At 39.0% G+C, this 19,263-nt stretch overlaps 1 long non-coding RNA gene across 8 annotated transcripts in view; it reads left to right on the top strand.

Annotated features, from left to right (window-relative positions):
* Positions 1 to 19,263, top strand: part of LOC106031186 (uncharacterized) — a 324,491-nt gene that overhangs the window by 204,481 nt on the left and 100,747 nt on the right. For 7 of the 8 annotated variants that reach the window (XR_010825587.1, XR_007166976.2, XR_010825589.1 and 4 more), the window contains one exon: positions 4,808 to 4,888. The exons of the other annotated variant lie outside the window; for it this stretch is intronic. This is a non-coding gene — a long non-coding RNA (uncharacterized lncRNA). The remainder of the gene's footprint in view (positions 1 to 4,807; positions 4,889 to 19,263) is intronic. 8 annotated transcript variants of the gene reach the window in all.

The raw sequence follows: 19,263 nt of genomic DNA, 5'->3' as shown, positions 1-19,263 counted from the left end.
GTGTGTGGTAGTGGAGGGACAGCCAGCAAGGTACTGTGAAACCTGTTGGCTTTGCTAATTATGCAGAACTGCCAGAACGGGCACACAGAGGCTTGGTGGAAAGCAGCGCCCACATGCTCCTAATGAGGACAAAAGGAGGAGGATGCGCCTGTGCTAGCACAGAGGCAGCGCCAGGCATCTCCTGCCGGTGAGCAGCCTGAAGAGAAAACAGTACTGTCTGTGTGGGATTTAAAGCTGTGTCTAAGCCCTCCTCACCCACAATGTACCATTCCATCTGCTGTTTAAGCAGAAAGTATTAGCGTAGGTGGGAACGGAAGTTATGCACCTAGGAGACGCTGTTGTCCTGAGCTGGCTGGGAAAAGCTCATTTGACAACATGGGTGGCACATCTGTGTATCACACAACAGAGCTTTGCTCAGGAAGGGAACAGCAGAGAGTGTGATGGAAGGGAAGAAATGCAAAGAGTCAGCTGGATGTATCCTGGGTTGTGCAAGAAAGAGGATTTCCCTGACCTTATTGGAGCTGCACCAGCTCCTGCCAGAGCTGGATTCAGGTGGAGATCCCATCCGTAACCTAGTCCATGCCCACTCCAGCTGTAGTCATTTCAACAGAAACCGAGAGGCAAGCTTCCTATTCTGACAGCACTGCTAACCACTGACAAGGTGTCTTTTTTTTAGAGGTTGAGGAGGGCATATAGCCAAAGGCATCCTACATTCCTTATGCTGAGTGTGAAGGTTGCCAAAATTAGCGCACATACACGGAATGCACAATAAGCCATTTCCCGCTCAATATGCCAAGAAGGCTGTGGAATCTGTGAATTATGCTGTTAGAAGGAAGAACATACCCAGCATCTTGTCCATCAAAGCAGAAAACACCTCCAAACGGCAGCAGGGAAGAACTAGCATTGCATGAACCAGTGTTTAAAACCAGCAGCAGAAGAGCAACCTTGCAAATAAAATTCTGAGCTCCTGTAGACAGCTCTTAACTTCCTGCCAAAAATGAAAAAGCAGCGTACACAAGAGTGTAATCAAGCTCTTCAAATCTACTATGCAAGTGCCTCTGCAGTGGCTCTTTCTCCAAGAAAGCTGAAGTTCTGAGTGGTGTCTTGAGGGAGACATTTCACACTGCTTCTGTAGGTACTGCAGCAAAATTGCTTCAGCCATAGCAGCATCGCATGGCTCTTTATTCCATTTTGCAGAGGTAATAACCATTAGCTGAATAATTTAGGCTGAAACATTTTGCCCCATAAAATTTTTTTCAGTTGACAAACAGTTATTTCTGTCATCCACAATAACCATTTTAAAGGACCGCAGAATGAAACGGAGTTTTCCATTTCATACTTTCAAACTTTTTTTTTTAGAAGGCCCCATTTGTTTAGAATATGTGCAATGTTTTAGTGTGGTGGTATTGGGAGACAGGATTTGAGGAAAAAATATGATCCACTGGCAAGAGAAAGGAGAGGAGACAGGTGTGATATTTTATTTTCCAAGCAACTTCCCCTTATTTTAACAATGAGGGAAAGAGAGGGACTTGCTTGCTTACAAGAAATCTCTTATATTGTTTTGTATTCATTCTGTGAAGCTGACTGGGAAACTAATGCATGTAGAAGTGGATTAGGTCTTGCTCTTCTTCTCACTCAGATGCAGGTGGTCAGAAAGTTTCTCAGACATAACAGAATTATACTTGTAGGAAAATTAATGAAAGTTACGGGTTCATTGTTTCTGAAGAGGGCAACATTTCAGAAGGGAGAGCACTAATGTATGATGTAGGTAAATGGAGTTCTAATGGAAACAGTACAAGATCTTTTGTAATAAAAAGTCCTGTTTGTGCCATGTTTGATTCTACCTCATTGTGTTCACTTAAACGTACTTCCTTGCTTTGGATACTGGAGCACGTGGACTCTCTCCACTTTGCATGACACTGCAGCCTGGTAACACAGCAGGGCTTGTCTTTGGTCACTCAGATAGGATAAGTCATGATGATTAACAACACGTATTATTTCTTGGCTCTGCTTGTCTTTAAACTGATGCCTCTGTATATCCACCCCACAGCTTTTGGCATTGGCTCCACTTCAGCTTGTGACCTCAGGCCTCTTGGGTGTAAATAAGAGCAGCATGTATTCTAGGGGTTCAATTCTAAATCTCACACTCCATGGTTAAATTTTTAGCATAAGTGATATATTGCTGGAGATACGAATGAAAAATTACAACAGAAAATGAAAATACATGTTTGCAATGCTCTCTTTAATGGCATAGATCTAATTGCATCTTTATTTTCAGGAGTATGAGCCTAGTGAGATTTTTCTTTCTGCATAATACCTACTGATAGTGAGTTTGCATCTTACTAAAGTAGATTCTGCACAACTATCTTGCAATTGAAGTATTGTTAAGCCTTTCTCTAAATATAGTGGTAACATTAAAACCCACAGCAAGCAATTTCTTCCTTTGTTATATTTGAGCTGGATTTTAAAAAGTGAAGCTGTAAATGCCTGAACAATGAACATGAACGCTTCTTGTTGCAGCTACATTGGAGGTGGAGGAAACTGGAATGAGGGGAGGAATTAATGGCTCATGTGGCTGCAGGTCTGGTAATGAAACTGCTATTGAAGAACAGGTCAAAAACTAGGGTTTTCCTTGCCATGTAGCCCTTACCATAAGAACATTGAAGAAGTCTGAGTCCAGACCACCAGACCATTATTCCCACTAGTTGAAATGCCCAGAATCACATTAATGAATGATTCTGATCTAAGCTGTTGTGTGAATACCCAGGTGTTGTTCTCAGCATGCTTGGAGATTTAGATCTAAACCTTATCATCCGATTTATCTGACGTTTGAGTAAAAATTTAAGTCATCACGGAGTGCTCAAAATGAGGACAATGTTCGGGAAACACTTCTTGTGAATATGGACTGACTGTCATATTTGTAACTAAGCTTAGCAAGCTAGATGTGCTTCCCAATTATGCCTGGTGCTCTTTGAAGGTGTTTAGATAGAATAATGTAGGGGAGCGCCAGTATATTAGAGGCTGACAGGATAAAATCTACCCTGTTTTTTTACATCCAGGGAATATAGCACATAATCTACAATAGGAGGAACTTATTGCAAACATCAGTTAGTCTAGGATCAGCATCAGTCCGTATCTGTGCACTCAGGGAGGTGAAATTCCTCAGTCCGCCAGCGGCAGGGCCCCATGTTCTTGGTGAGAAAAGGCTACTGGACAAAGCACCGAGTTAGGGTGCATTTAGTGAACAATGTCTTTTTGTTCTAACAAAGTCTGAAAACATGAAGATTTCTGTCCATGATATTCAGTTTCTCCTGCTACTGGGGAAGTTTGTGATCTCTAGGAGATACGTTACATGAACCCACTGGAATTCAGTTCATGAAGAAGGAGGAATTCTGTGACTTTCAGTCTGCAGCAAGGACTTTCATCCATCCTGGAGTCACTTGAAGCTCTTTTTCCTCTTTATATACTTTTTTTTTTTTTTAAGCATTTTAAACATGAATCAGCCTGTCAAATGTCCGCGCACAAAAATGTTAACTGAAATCTCAGTGTGATATCTGTTAGAAGTTTGATGGCAAAAAAAGCAAAACTGAGATTTGAAGCCCCTTGCTGTACATGTATGTACAATCCCTTACACATGGCCATGGTACCACACTATCAATGTGGCTATAGCAGCTTTTTGCACCCACTCCTAATGATTTGATATATTTCAAGATCAAGGCACCAGGTTCACTTCATGCAGCCCATGGAGTTGAGGGGGTAAAAAAATCAAAACAGCGATTGTTCAGAGTATAGAGGTTGGATGCAACCCTGTGACATTTTGTTGTAGAGCAGGCTGCTTTAATGAGTGCATGAGCCAGTATTCATCTTAAATCAAATCTTCCTCCCTTGTGTATTCTGCTACCTCTCCAAGGCTGCAAATCTGTTTCAAAGGTTATTAGTTTGGAAACACTGTAGGGGGTACATCCCTGTACTAAACCTGTAACTGCCTGCATTATTCTGGTAGCAATAGACAAAAAGAGAAAAGCTCTCTTTGATTTTTTTTCCTTTATCTACTGCATTGCAAGTATTTTTCCATCCAATTAATCCCACTAGGTTTGTAATTGAAGTGGTGGTTTGCATAAATATTAATCAGTCACTAAGAAACACAAAGGGTCAGGGGCACACCAAACGAAGGAGTGTATTTGGTAGATACTCTGATTTATCTTTGCTGAGCTATCAGATTGCAAAAGATGCTCAGACTGTTGTTCCCTAGTATGTTTTTGTTAAGTTTTATTAGCAATATAGGTAAATAAATTATGTAAACATGTTGCTTGTTCTAATTCTCCCTTAATGCCATTTCAATGGAAAGTAAGTGGCTAAATATATTTTGTGTTGGTTTGATCTCTTGGTCCCTCTCTGTCTTAATGAAGGGAAAATATGACTTCACTCTCCATAGTATAATACGTTGTGAGGATAAATAATTTTGGAGGCCTTTATATGAGTAGGGGCCGTATAACTGGCTACAGAGAATTGCAAAGCAGTGTTCTTGGTAATCACCTTGGCCACATAACTTATTTGCTGCTGGCACATATTCCAGCTCCAAACTGTGACCATTTTAGATGTTTTGTTTTACAGGATTGTTTTCATTGCAGTGTTCATGGACTTGATCTGAACGCTTGGTTTAACCCCTTTTACTTTGGTATTTCAGTTCTTCACAATCTTGTGAAAATTAAGGAACTAGTTAGGAGGGCGGCTTGGAAAGTATTGGCTATTTAAATGGCTCTTTCTTTATTGGCGTTTAATTGTGGAACACTGTTTTCTTGTACAGAACTGGCTACGTACTGGAATTGCATCTTCTCTTCAGTCCCCAGGAATCAAGGTTGCAACAAGAAATGAGCAGGGTGGTTTGGTGAGTAAATGTATCTAGAGCTGCATAATGATTGTTTGAGTTCTGCAGGGTTTGAGACAATTGAATATGCAAAGCAAACTCCAACAGAATGAACATATCAGGAAGGTCAGATTGTTTCATCATAAAACAAGAAAATCCTTTGTCTTTCTCAGAGCTACAGAAAACGGAGCTTTAAAAAAAAAAAAAAACCACCTTTCACAGTATCGTACTTTATTCTGCTCTTGGGACTAGACTGGAATTAGCTCTTCTTGACTCTATATTGCTGAGAAGGCAAATGTGATCATGACAAAAAAAAAAGTGATATGTTGCATATCACTTTTCCATCCATTTTGTATTCCAATACTGCAGAATGCAAATAGTCATTGATAGATCCAAGACACAGCCTACCATTATATTCATCAGGCTTTTCTGCTGCCCTTATTAAGCTTGGTAAAGTTGAAGACACTGTTTATAGCCACACTGTTGTTAAAATGAACTTGCCAGAGGAAAACAGTTCTGATGCATCTAATTTTACAACTTACCCTGTAGTGACATCAGACAGCCTCACAGGTATCCAGACAGTACAGATACGATTGGAAGGGGGATGGGAAAAGAGAATTCAATTTTTCTCCTGCTGAAATGTAAGAAATTCTGGGGAAACGTAGACATAGTTCAGAGAGACTTGCATTCCTTCAGGCATGCCATCAGCCATTGTTTAAGCTTCAAAACAAAACTCACCAGAATGACAGCTCTTCATTTGCTGCTGCAGTGTGGAATTAGGCTGCTCCTGGGGGAATATTTCTTAACATCCTTGCAAAGCAAGGCTAGAGAGAAGCCTCAAACCATTGAGTGATGACAGCCATTCCAAATCCTCAAACATGGAAACTCTCTCTGTTGTCTGTCACTGTGCAATAGTCACCTTTCAGGACATTAAAATGGAAATTGTATAACAGCCAGAGAAATACAGCCATGATATGATGGAGCTTGTCAGCTACTAATCTGATATCTAAACATATACATGTTCTGAGTCTTCTTGTATTAAATCATTCTGTGCAAGTAGTTAGCTATTAAATAAAACAGCATATGACCATAATCAGTATATCAGTAAATCAGTATCAGTTTTTGCTTCCCTGCATCCTTCGTCACAGCTTCATGTTACCATCATGTCATGTCAGAGCTCAGTAATTGTTATTATTAGATCTGTGTAATCTACTACGTAATCTTCATTTGTTTTGAATTTCTGTGCTAAACTCTACTACGTCTTGTACCAGGCATATTGAATTAAGCTGAGGTCAGAGCTGTCAGTGAGCTATTTCAGCAGCTCTAAGTCTTAACAAAAAGAGAGTCCCTGTAGGTGTACTTAGGAAAGTTTATAAACTTGTAGCTTTTGCTTAATAAGGTCTGAATAGAATGCTAACCTCCAAAGGAAGCAGTGACTTTTCTGGTTAGGAAGAATCAAAACAACAACAACAAAAAATAACAGCACTTGTAAAGTGTAAGACCGCACAGTCCACTGGGGAGAGCACAGGGCCAGGGACAGCAGGGGGATGGCCTCTGGAAGTATAGGTTGACGCCCCTGGTGAGAGATGTCTTGAAAATCATTTTCCTATGCCACAAAACCCTATGAAGTTTTGAAAACCCTCACTGTTTTGTCTTCAGGAAAAAATCTTGGGGGAGAAGGAACCACAGTAGCCTGGCCATTAGGTCACTCTTCTGGAGATCAAAGATCCAAGTCTTTTAATCCTTGAAAACCAGATTTGAACCTGGGTCTTCACTATCTGGCATGTCTCTCTTTCACATGCCTAGGGAAGAATATAGCTCATGAAAACATTTTACAGCTTTGACAAATGCTCACTTACAGATGAAATATATTTTTTGCCAAAAAAAATTCATAAGCCATTTTTTTTCCCTTGGCTCTGCCAGTTCCTTTATTTTTCTCTGCTTTCATCCCCAAACCTCCTACCCTTTTTCTGCCGTCTCTATTTTGATTCAGTCCATGCCCTGAATGACTTCTGTCTTGCTATGTGCTTGTACAGTGTCTATCACAACAGGTTTCAATCTGTTAGCACCTAGAGGCATTAACATAATGCAGGTAATAAGGTCTAAATTTAACTTGCTCACAACTACTTTTACCCACTCTAATATGCATCATGCTCTTCAACTGACAGACTCGAATCGCATATAATAGCTGCCTGGCTACAGTACACAGATGAAGAAGCTGGTAGAAAGCATTTACCTCAATAAAAAGAATATCTTTCCCTTCCAAAAATCCCAGCTTCATTTTTTCCCACTGCTTTCAGAAGCTTCATGTCAAGATAGATTTTCCTCCCACTGTGATGCCATTAAATCTCATGGCTGGCATAAAATATGCTTTATGAGTTATTAAAGAATGTTTTAGTAGTAGAATTGGGCAATCATTAAATAAATATTACTAAATAGTTTATAAAAAGAAAATTTAAGTGCTTGCCATTTTTACTTATTCTGCCTAAGAAGGATGATTTTATAGTTTCTCTTCATTTATCTATTTATGTGATCTGGAATGAACTTTAAAAACTTCATGGTTCATCCAAATACCTGTAAGGGGTTTAATTGATTAAGAGCAAGAAATAACTAACCAGCGTGTTTCAAAATTTCTGTGTTTAGTTTCATGAGTCTCCTGAACAAAAAAACTAGAAAATTGAGTTCAGGCCCTTTGATCTATAATTCTTTGCTTTTACAAGTCTTAATCATAGAGGCTACCAGTAATAATCAAATTATGTATGGAAAAATGGAAAGAAATAATTCAAAAAGTACAAAAGGACTGAAACATAGGGAGCAATTTTAAGAGTTTATTTGGGCACTATACAGTGTGTACTTGCTTAGCTTTCCATCCACTGTGCACTGTTGGCAGTGACCCCCCAGGGTGGTCACTTAACTTAAGCTTCAGTGATATAAAATTACTCTAAGCATATCACCCAGCTTTCTTCAAGAGCCGCTGGTAGGTTTCTAAAACACAGGGATAATCAATCTTTTGGATTGATTACCTTCCCCTCTTCCTCTTGACTATGGTGATGGCTGATACTGGTTTATGTGGGATCCTGACCTGAACAACCTGCTCAGGAGGAGCTTCAATAACATTTCCATGGAAATCTGCAGTGGACAGGTCTGTTTAACAGTGGCTTAAGCTGTGCAGAGCTGCACTGAAAGAAGTGATGCTAGATTCAATATCCTTCTTCCTGAACACATTTTACACTTTTTAATTTGCAGTTACTTGTTCTACGTAGTGCGAGTCTCACTTTTCTTGGGAATAATGTGTTAAAGCTTAGAAGTTGCCTGCTGGACTGGATTGAGACCAAAAGAACTTCTTACACATTTGTTGTATCTTCTTAAAGATTAGGGCAAAGTACAAGAGCACATACAACCAGTTTGGTCTCAAAATGTTGGTACTAGCCCAGCCACGACTAGCGCTGAACTGAGCATTTATTCAGCAATATGGATGTAGCTATGTACTTATGAAGGAGCAGCAAATTCACATCAAAATGAAATTCTCAGACAAGGCTGGCAGTTTCTGTGTGTAGCAACTTCATTTTGTCTATCAAAATTGGATTAATCCACTGCTGCTGACATCTGAAGCTATAGGTACTCACAGCAAAATCCACAGATCAATTCTAGAGACTGGTAATGACCATTATGCTGTGTTAGTGTTTCCCAAAGAGAGATCACAGTTGCTTTCTCACTACCATGGTACTAAAGATACAAAGGAAGCAAGTCTGTGTTGTGATTTCTCCATGTGATTTAAATTTTAATTTTAACATTTTCCTTATAATCATTTTCCGAGGAACCCATGCCTACTCCCTTATCCACTCTTCTTTCTGAAGGTCTCAGGGCTGTGTGGATTACTTTCAGCTGCCATTATTTCTGATAGCCCCATTTCTTCTTTGGTTAAACCAAACTACAGAACTGCAAGATCTTGACCTTTTCAAAATTCAGACATATCATGATTGTGTCCAAGCCCCAGATATGCAGCTTCACTTGTCCATCTCTAGCATAATTGAATCTATCTTGGCTCTTTTCCATTCAATTGTGTCCTATTTCAATAGATTCAAAAATAGCTCCAGCATATTTAATTACGCTTCACTTCACTCTGTTCCTTCTAGTCCATTCAGTCTCCAGTACAGCGTTTTGTCTGCTGACAGACTTTCCATTTAGGTTGGCTGATGTTCAACTATTATACTTCCAGCCTGTATTGACTGAAAGAGTTGTTATCTTATGAGACCAGGAGCCTATGCAGCAAAGAACCAAAAATTAGGTCAACAATGTCATATGAGTGTCTTACAGCTCATGATAAAAGTGATCATTAAGAGCCATGAAAGCAAGGCATAACAGTGGACAGAGAAGTAAAGAAGTAATCAGGAGAATATTTCCCTTTCCTCTTTTAATAAGCTATCATTCATCCCTGTTCTATTTTGACCCATTTGGGACATGTAGCCTGAGCAGGGAAATTAGAAAAAGAGAGAATAAAATAGTACTTTGCATGTGTTTAAATATTTTCAGTAGAAAGGAAACAACATAGAATCTCTCACTAAATCCATGATGAAATGGAAGAAATACAGGCCTATAGATTTCAAAGTAATTAAGGTCAGTTCCAGAGGGATGTTGGTACTTAAGTCTGCGAGGATCCTTTCAGGAAAAGATCTCTCTGGAGGGTCCTGATCCAGAGGCCCGTTGCAGTCAACGGTGGTTTTCCCACCAACTCAAACAGTCTTTGAGTAAAACCCTAAAAAGCAGATGGAGCTTCTTATCTGCCAAGGTTATCACCATGATAATTTGGGGTAACACCATTGTCTGCCTTCAACATTACATTCATGTTCCAACTAAAGTAAATGATGCACAAACACTGAACAAAGAGGACAGTCCCTGTGCTGAAAAACTGACTTCCCAGAATAGTTTACCTTTGTTCTATAAATGATCATATGATTATGAATTTTATGAATTTATGAATATTATGAATTTAATCCAGCAAATTAGAATGCATGTCAAGGGAATTCTGACAAATACCCGAAGGTGCTGGAGGTGAAGTGAACCCTAATTTAGCTGCTTGGATCATTTTCTGCAAGGCAAATGCATTCATTTTTCATGGATTCATGATGCTCATCAGTAACGTGTACTATAATGGAGTGTGAAAACAGCACTTCCTCTGAGCCTCAGATATTTGGCCTACCTTACATTAGCTCCTCATTTCAAATGAATGTAGTTCATCTTTTCTTGCAACATAAATATGAATGGCATCTTAAACTGCTGAAGGTGTTTGTTTACTCTGAGATGCACTTTTCATTTGTTGCATTAGCAGGACAGTTGAGCAATAGCATTTCTGTTTAAAGCAATGGAATAAAGTCAGAAATCAATGAGAGGGGAAAGAGGGAGCCAAAATACAGTCAGAGATACTTGTTTGATTCCCCCCTTGAGTGAATGAGTTAGGGAAGGGGAATGATGTGGCAGTCTCTGGGCACTGAAGTACATGGCAGTTGGTAAAGTAAAAAGATATGGCAGTAGCTGACTGACCTGTACCAAAAAAAAAAAAAAAAAAAAAAAAAAAAAAAAAAAAAGAAAATTTCTCTCATGTTAATATATTGTTAAGGGCTTGGGGCACTCAGTATCCTTCAGAGAATGTTTTATGGGCTTGACCCAAAGTCTGATGAATCCAATCAAAATATGCTTATTGACTTCAAAGGGTGCCAAAGCAAGTTTTAAGTGTTTTTCTTCTGTTAACTTCAGTCAATATCTTGTCTTCAATCTGTGTGAACATCCCTTGCTGGTGGTATTGGTAAGTGTGTGATGAGACTGAACATCTTATGCTGGTCAGGCCCCAGGCCTGACAGATTTGTCAATTAGACTTGTGATGTGATAACAAAAGAGGAGTGCTAAAAAGACATCACATTTTTGGAAAAAATGTGCAAAAATTAATGACAGAAGAGACTTCTTTTTTAAGTAAAGAGGATGAAATTTGAAGTGCAAAACTGAAAGAAATCACTGCAATCATGTCAACCTTCTCGAGCTGCTAACTTCTACAAAACCTAGTGTGGCACCAAGGGAAAAAAAAAAAAAAGAAAAAAAAAATCTGGGCTTTTTTTTTTTTTTGTCCCCTAGAAGAGTGGAAGATTTCTATCCGAAAAGATAATCTTAATTAATTATTAATCTTTAATTAACTAATTGAATAATAATCTTAAGAAGGATTACCCGGAGCACCCGTGTGGCTAAGGAATTGTTGAAGGAGGCCTGTGACATATGTTTCACCCATCTTTAACATTACAGAGGTGAGGCTCTATTCTAAGCAATTCACAGGAGCTTCAAATAAAGGCCAAAGAGAAAGAAGAGTCACTTTCAAAGAGCTGCTCATGCTGCCTGCCTTAGACCGCTTTCTCTGGCGTTGTGTTGTTGCTCTACTGTGTCCCTGGATGTCCTCTCAAGCTTGGGCTTCTGTGTGCCCTGGAAGGCAACCTCTAAGTGTGCAGGCTTGCAGCCCGCCTGGGGCACTGTCCGGGCAGTTCTCAACCACACTGCGCTGACAGGGCTCCAGCGGCTCCCCGGTGCCACTAGTAATAGCTCAGCTGCCCTCAGGCCTATCACTTATGTGGTGGAAAACTCTGCAGTAATAGTTTTGCCATTTCTTGTAAAATGTGGATATACCTATCCTTTTCACAGCTGTATCCTTAGTTTATCCTCAGAGGCGTACTTGTTGTTCTATACTGTGTTCGCATGCATAGAGCGTCGTATGTCTCAAAAGTGCTTTCTGAGCCAAGGCCTAAACCATGACCAACAAAAGCTGTGGTAATCATTACCCTTTTCACCTGCATTTCCCTTCGCACAGAGGGAAGAGCGATAATTCACCTGTTGGGGGTCACGGGGCAGTGCTGATGAACACTGATGAAATGCAAGAGACAAGAGAGGGCATGAGAGCAGGAGTGGAGGAAGAGTGAGTTGGCTGGGGAGGGGGGGGTAACAGTGAGGACAGTACAGAAGAGAAGGATTAGGAGGCATATTCTATCAACCAAAGTGTTTAATGCAATGAGGATTTTCAGCTGAATTTTTAACTTTGTTGGGCATCATCTCGTTTTTATTTGTTGTTTAATAACTCCTCCAAAACTTGCAGATAATACCTCTATTCTTTTCTGACACATATTCCACTCTATTTAAGAAGATTTTCCTTGTTCTCTCTGGCTTTTGATGTCATTTAGATGTGTTTTGAAGAGGGAGAAGGTGCAATAGTATCTTTAGTAACCCTTTAATGAAGTTGCGTACTCTTGTACACCGCAGATATGAAGATCATGTTGGTAGTAGAATGCAGTATATAGGGAACCACAGGAGAGCATATCGTACTCCTGCTTCATGGCCAGGCTGTCCTGCTCTAGGCTTTGGACTCAGGGAGGTAGAATCTTTCTGGATTCAAACGACAGTCACTGCAATGGCTCCAAAGCATAATCTAATGTCAAAAATAGCTAAGAAGCTAATTGTGAGCTGTAAAAATGTTATTTGGAAACTGCTGATTTTAAATAATTGCCATCGTTTGATATATTGGATATATTTTATCAACCAAGAACCCACTTTTACACTTAAAACAAAACTGAGAACAAAGACTGCCTGTGTGAAACCTAACTGCTTTAAACACAGCTGCAGGCAGATGCCTGCACAATGAACACGTCTGAAAGGAAAGCACTAAAGTTGGAGAGGAAAAATGGCCATTGAACTATTAGATACAATTAAAATTCGTGGCTAAACACATATTCTCTCTCCATTTCATAGTACAGCATATGTGCCCCTGGGGAGAAAGTCAAGGTTGGTTATGAAAATGTTGTAATGAACTGCCTCAGAAATGCTGTATGCATCCCACAGCCCTCACTGGAGGAAATTTGGAGCTCTGAGGTGGGGATCTGACAGAAGTGGGCAGAAACTGATTTTTCTATGATTGAAAAATGTTTGCATTTTCAAAAAATATACATTCCCTTTTCAATAGGGAGGGCTGAAGACCTTCATTTACTCCTTAGAGTTTACAAATTCCTCACACACTTAAAAACAAAACAGAATAGGAAACTTCCAGCCTGGTGGAAAGCAAGATGTGAATCCTTATGCACCATAGTTCTTATGTGACTACCTTTCCCAACTCTTTCCTTGCCAAAAGTTGATTCAGCTGATAAACATATCCCTGTGGAAAAAAAAATGTCATGAGAAAAATCTCAGCTAACCTACAACATATAGCATCCTGTATGCAAGAAATGTGTGGGGATTTTACCAGTGGCCAAAATGTTCTGTGACTTTGGAAGTGCATGTAAGTGGATTTTATTCTTACTGCTACTCTGTGCCAAGGGGATACAATGCCAGTTACTGCAAATGATCTGAGATAACATAAGATATGCTCACATTTGGGCTTCAATTCCCTGACCATATCATTAGTGCCAATAGTAGAAATAGCTCTGAATGGAAGGGAGGAAAGAGCAGAAGCATGATTTAAAACTTTGTTGTGCTGTAACTCAAGCATTTGGCCTGACCATACATTGTTACTGGAACACTTAGATAATGAAGGGAAAGAAAGAACAATTGTAATGGAATTTTTTCACTGAGGTGCCAAGTGCCCTTGAGAGCAAAACAGGTCTCCATGGATGCAGGTAACAAAGCTACCTCTGAAATCCAAAAGGAAAAATATTCTCATTGGAACCAAAGCTGGCATTTGGTCTTCTGGTGGATTGCCAAAGCTTAGGTAAGGTTGAAATTTAATGCAGGTCCCATCACTGAGTTAAAGAAAATTGATATCTAATAATTTGGTGAAAACCATTGCTATAGTTTAGATGTGTTGACATTAAATAGCTTTTGATTTCTGTTTTGTTCCATAGTGCTAAAATGGTCCTGGAAGCAATTAGCTGCGTTTGGAAGTAAGGAAATGATTGATCGTTCTGCTTCCTCTCAGCTGCTTTGTGGGTTTAACTTTTATCTACAGTTTAAAATCAAAGGGTTCTTCTCTCTCTCTTTTTTTTTTTTAAACTAGTTTACAATCTGTTAACAAAAAGGCCTTCCATCTCAATAGATTGCATGCTCTTGTTTAGTTGGATTAAAAATGACAATTATATTTGTAGGAAGATATTATTTTTCCTGAATATTTCTTCCTGGTGGAAAAAAAAAAAAAAGAAAAAAAAAAAAAACTTTGTGGTGTAGTTTGTTTTCGCTTCATGACTTAAGAGCCTTTTTTCATTTACAAATTTCTCTACTACAGCTCTGATATCTGATAAATAGTAATATATCAATATTTGTTTGATTTGGTTTTTAAATTAGTATAGTTTCTAAATTGGCAACTAGATGTCAATGAGGCTCTGTGCTGAATTAGGTTAGTTAGAACAAACAAGGATAGACTCCTTTTGGATATAGTTCATCATATTTCCTAGAACAGTCTTACAAAAATCAAGTCAGTGAAGCTTTATTATAACAAAACCACATCAATCCCCTGATTTTAAAAGCAGTATTCCGTGCTCTTAATTAGGATGTGAGAGGTGCTAAGGGACCTTCTTTCCAGGCACTGCATTGTGACTGTCGTCACTCTTGATAAACCACACTGGAAACATTTCCACTCGTCAGCTCTTTTCTGGATTTCACAGTTCACCCAGGAAAGAAGGGACAGGCTGCCAGAATTGTTTCTATGTAGTTGGTAGCACAATTAGTTTTCTCCTGAAATGAACACATACCAGAAGGCTGGTTCTCAACACCTCTTTGGAGTTAAGAATTTTTTTCAACTCCAGCCGCTGTTCTACAAGAAATGATCTCTGGATGAAAAATGCCCACAGGGTCCAGAAGCTGATCTACACAACAAGCACTGCCTACAGCCAAAAACCAACAGGGATAAAAAGGGGAGCTTAAAAAGGCAACTAAATTTACAAGCCTGTATACAAGAAATACTGTTGTAAACATTATTGTCTTAGACTTATTTAGGGACCTTGGGGAGAGTGCAAGCGTACTCCATGCCCTGTCATGCCTTGTTCAGTGGTTACAGCTCCTGAGTAGAGAACAGAGACAGCTAAACTGATGCAGATGGGCAAGAAGGAAAGATGGATTAGTTCCGATCCTTGCTTCCCAGTCCTTGCTGCAGTCTGCTCAAGTAGCTGCATGCAGAAGGAAAGGTCAACTTCGCTACAGAAAAAGAGAGATTAAATCAGAGGAACAAGAAGTGGATCTCTGCTTAATCTCTAATCTGCCCCTCCAGGCAAATCAGAACTGCTTCTTTCTTAGGGTGGATGGTAAAATTGCCATCTGCCCTACCTGGACTACACCTAGATTGAATAAGAAACGTTTAAATGGCAGCTGAATTCTGCAGTTCAGTGGTATTCAGATGTCCAACAATGTTCTTATGTTCCACCCTCAAGCTTGGCTTATGAAGAGGTTACACCTATAAATTATCCAAACAAGGGGGTGAGGCATGCACAGACAGGCAAGACAAAGAGGGAGGAGGTTCAGAGATTTTAAGGCCAGGACAGAATTTTCTGTCTCATTTTGTAGCCAGTGTACATATTTATGATGTGCAGATAGGAATGGCCCACAGAGAAAATACAGCTCGCAAATCATATCTTTCAGCATGCTACAGAGTTTGTTAAAGTTCACTCGTGTCTCCTATGCTTGTACTCCATTAATCATTTTTGCTTCTGAAAACAAATGTACACTTGTATCCCGAATCTGCATTAAGATCATGTCCATTTCATCTCATGCTTGTATCTCTTTCAAGGCAGTCTGCCTCAACCTTCTTTCTCATAAAAGTGAATTGGAGGACCACTGCTTTCTTAATGGCAGATGTCAGCATGACAGAACTGCATCTCCTATAAATGGTGGCTTACAAACCTCAGTCTCTTAATGTAAAGTTTTTCATTAGACACCTGCCCATCCTTTGCCTCCAATACAATCCCGTGATGAACTGAAAAACAGAGGTTTCTTTTCTTCCATCTTGAAATCCTTAGGTAAGAAACACTTAACCTGGGATTGGTGATTGGAACATTTTCCCCATCTGCACTTTGACGTACTGTGCAAAGTGAAGTCAAAGTTGAACACGGGTTTTTTATCATATTTTCATAACTGCCTTTTTCCAAAGAGATCTCTACCTTCAAATAAGAAGTTTATGACTGGCCAGTATGATTTTTTTCCCTTCTGAATCTTTGTGCTCTAATGAAACAAATAGCAGATATGATGCTGGATCTCAGATGTCCTAATTTTACTCTGATATACTTCTGTTACCTTTTATGATGTTATTCCTGACTGTAAAACTGCCAGTGAGATCAGACTCATACTCATGAAGTTGACTCAAAGCTGCAAGACAAATTTGAAAAAAGAAACAGAATAAAGTAGATATTCACTAGCATATGCTATTGCAGCTGAGTGTTGCAGAAATCTTTCTGCACTCTGTTCTTATGTAGCATATGTGCTATAACTGATAGGCATAATAGTTTGAATTAAAAATTAGTCATTTGTTTTTCTCCAACACCTTCTATCCACAAAAACTGAGATTTCCAAATGCAATCTAATTAAGACTAATTCTATCTTTGAGTTCAACAGAGTATGTGTGTGGCTGTAGAAATGCTATAGCTCTGCTCAGAACTGTAGTGAAGCCACCTCTAGAGCAGAGCTCTGGTGTCATTTCTAACCCCATGAAGTGGTTTTCCTGCATCAGCATGTTTTCTGACTTGCTTTATCAGTCCTCTTCTAGGCCATATTCACAACCAGTCCAAACCTATCCAGTGTAACAGCTTTTTGGGCATTCCCTGCTGTCGGCTTACAAAAAGATTAGGTTTTGCTTTAGCTGGCAGTGGAATTACTCTCTTCAGTAATAAATATTTTGACTATAATATTTGGGTGCTGTAGATTCAAAAGTCATTGAAAACCAAATGGAGGCTCAACCACTATGAAGATGAGTAAAGCAAATCCTGAGAGAAATTGAACACTAGCTGTGATATGCCCTTTCCTTTTTAACAGCTGTATGATTCTCATAATGTTTTTCTGTGTGTTACTATCTGTCCTTTTTCTTGCTATCATCTGCATTGCACTGGTATTTATAGCTCTGTGAGATTATGGTCAAGTCTTTTCAAATCAAACAGCCAATTATGAAAGCCCTGAAAGAGTAGGAATAGAAAATGAGAATATGATGTCATGTGATGGAGCTATAGCAGCTTTTTCAGTCTTTCCACATACTATCTCTTAGATACAAGACAAATATCTGACAATCCAGTCCAATGTTTTTGTTCTTTAAACACACACAAATCCAGTATGTACTAGATCCCAGCATGAACTGGGAAACACCCTTGCTTTTAACATTCATTCCTCATTCTGCTGTATTGATTTGATAGCAAGTTGCATACCATTACCTGCAATTATTTGTCATTTTGCTCTTAAAAAAATTCTGAAGTCATGGCATGGGCTGCAAATGTGATGTTCACTGGAGTGGAACTGCAGTATCCAAGTTACACAGGGTCATGCTGAGGGGAGCTTGACTTGCATATTTACAGTGTAACCCTCAACAGTTCTGTCTTTTTTTATGGGATCTGGGAATATTCAAGATTTGGTATAAAAGTGTAATTACACTGTATAGGGCTAATTGAGAAATGAGAAAAACCTCAGTAAAATTCTTGATAAATTCAATTCCAACACTATAATGAATTGAAAAAAAAAAAAAAAAAAAGGGAGAGATTTTCAAAAAAGTGTTTGGAGGAAGAGCAAGAGGGACATGGCAGTTCATAATTCTAAATGGTGCTCATTTTCTCCCAAAAAAATAAATGTTTTTAGCTTTAACCTGAAGGTCTTATTTTTATCAAAGGTACGTCTAGATATCATCACAAATCCTACTGCTAAATGAGCCACTAGCTAGTCCACTGCTAATTGCAGTGGATGCAGCATAGATTAGAATCAAAATTCCCTCTCCTTCAGGTTCTTAGCATAGACTCCTTAGACTCCTGAGTCGTTTCTTAGGCAGAACCAGGAGAGTTCTTTTACTGCATTACTGTTTGACAATGCTGTGCAAAATCTGAGTGTGCACAAGTAAATAATGTCCATTAACATCAGTTCATAAATCAGATTAACCACCCACAAACAACAAATATGGAATAGAAATGAGAATATTGAAGAATATACAAGTCAAATGTAAAACACCACTTACAGATGCTAAAATGCATTTTACAATGTTTTCATGAGACCGCCTGGGATGATACGTGGACAGAATCAAACTAAATTCCACAGGACTGAAGGAGTGAAACCCTTCTACAGCATGACTGGGAGGTATGTGGCCTCAGGTACAGCCTTTGTTCTCATTCACTGGTAAATCGTGACCAGAAGTATTTGACTTGATATGTTTTGATACCTCTTTTTTTTCCTCTTTTTAATTGTGATTCTCTTAGCAAGTAGCTTTTTAATTTTTAGAAATCAAATTTAATTAAAATACAAAAGAAAGTTTAGAGGCACTACCTTCAAGAGACATTTTCCAGAAACTTTTAAAAGTGGAATTGATCAATTATCATTGACCTAATGGCAGAATTTCAAGTCAGTGTGAAATAGATTGACCTAAAAGCAGGTAGCAATGCCTGTCTCCCACACATTCCCCCACTTTGCAGAAAGTTTTCTGCAACAAATGTAAAAAATACCTTGAGTTAATCCACCATAATTTTTATATTTTCTGCACACCAGCAAAATCAATAGTTCTGATTCTTGCCAAAAGCTCATAGCACTATTTTCTAAGGTCACCTGTATTTCAATAGGATGCCAGAAATTAATTACCAGTATGAAGATTCAGAGTTTCCTACAAGGCTTGCAGTTAAACATGCAATTCCATCTCCTTATTTTAACCCCCCAGTAAATCCCAGCTTTGAGTGAAGCTCAAAGAGTTTGAGCAATGGATAGCTTTCTCCACAGAAATGTTCTTTGCAACCTTTTTTTTTTTCCCTCTCCAAATGGAGAAAAATATGGCAATGAAATTTTGGAAACTGTGAGGTAAGCTGAAGGTAGAAAACCAACTCTATAGCCAGCAGCCAGGCAGAAATTAGTTACATGATGGTTCCGAATGAGGGAGGACAACAGCAGTAATGATTACATATCTTTTTTTTTTCTTTTTCTTTTTTTTTTCTCTTTGTTCGTATCTTTCTCTTCATCTGCAAAGCATGAATGTAAATGAACTCTCTGTGTGGAACTGGAGAGGAGTACTCGGGTGACCTCTACCAATCCACACTCCTAGGGCAGTCATGGAGCAGTTTTGCATGGCTCTTGAGCTTTGATGATAACAGTTGGAGCTTCTGCACATGCTAATGTGAAGAGTCCCTGGCCTAGCGGTATTGAGGCAGGTATCTCCAGTTGAGAGATGTTTATCCTGCACTTCATATAGTGAAGATAGAACATGTCATTCTAAGGGC

This window comes from Anser cygnoides, chromosome 17 (assembly GCF_040182565.1).
Source record: "Anser cygnoides isolate HZ-2024a breed goose chromosome 17, Taihu_goose_T2T_genome, whole genome shotgun sequence".
Taxonomy (NCBI): domain Eukaryota; kingdom Metazoa; phylum Chordata; class Aves; order Anseriformes; family Anatidae; genus Anser; species Anser cygnoides.
This window is presented reverse-complemented; position numbering and strand designations above follow the sequence as displayed.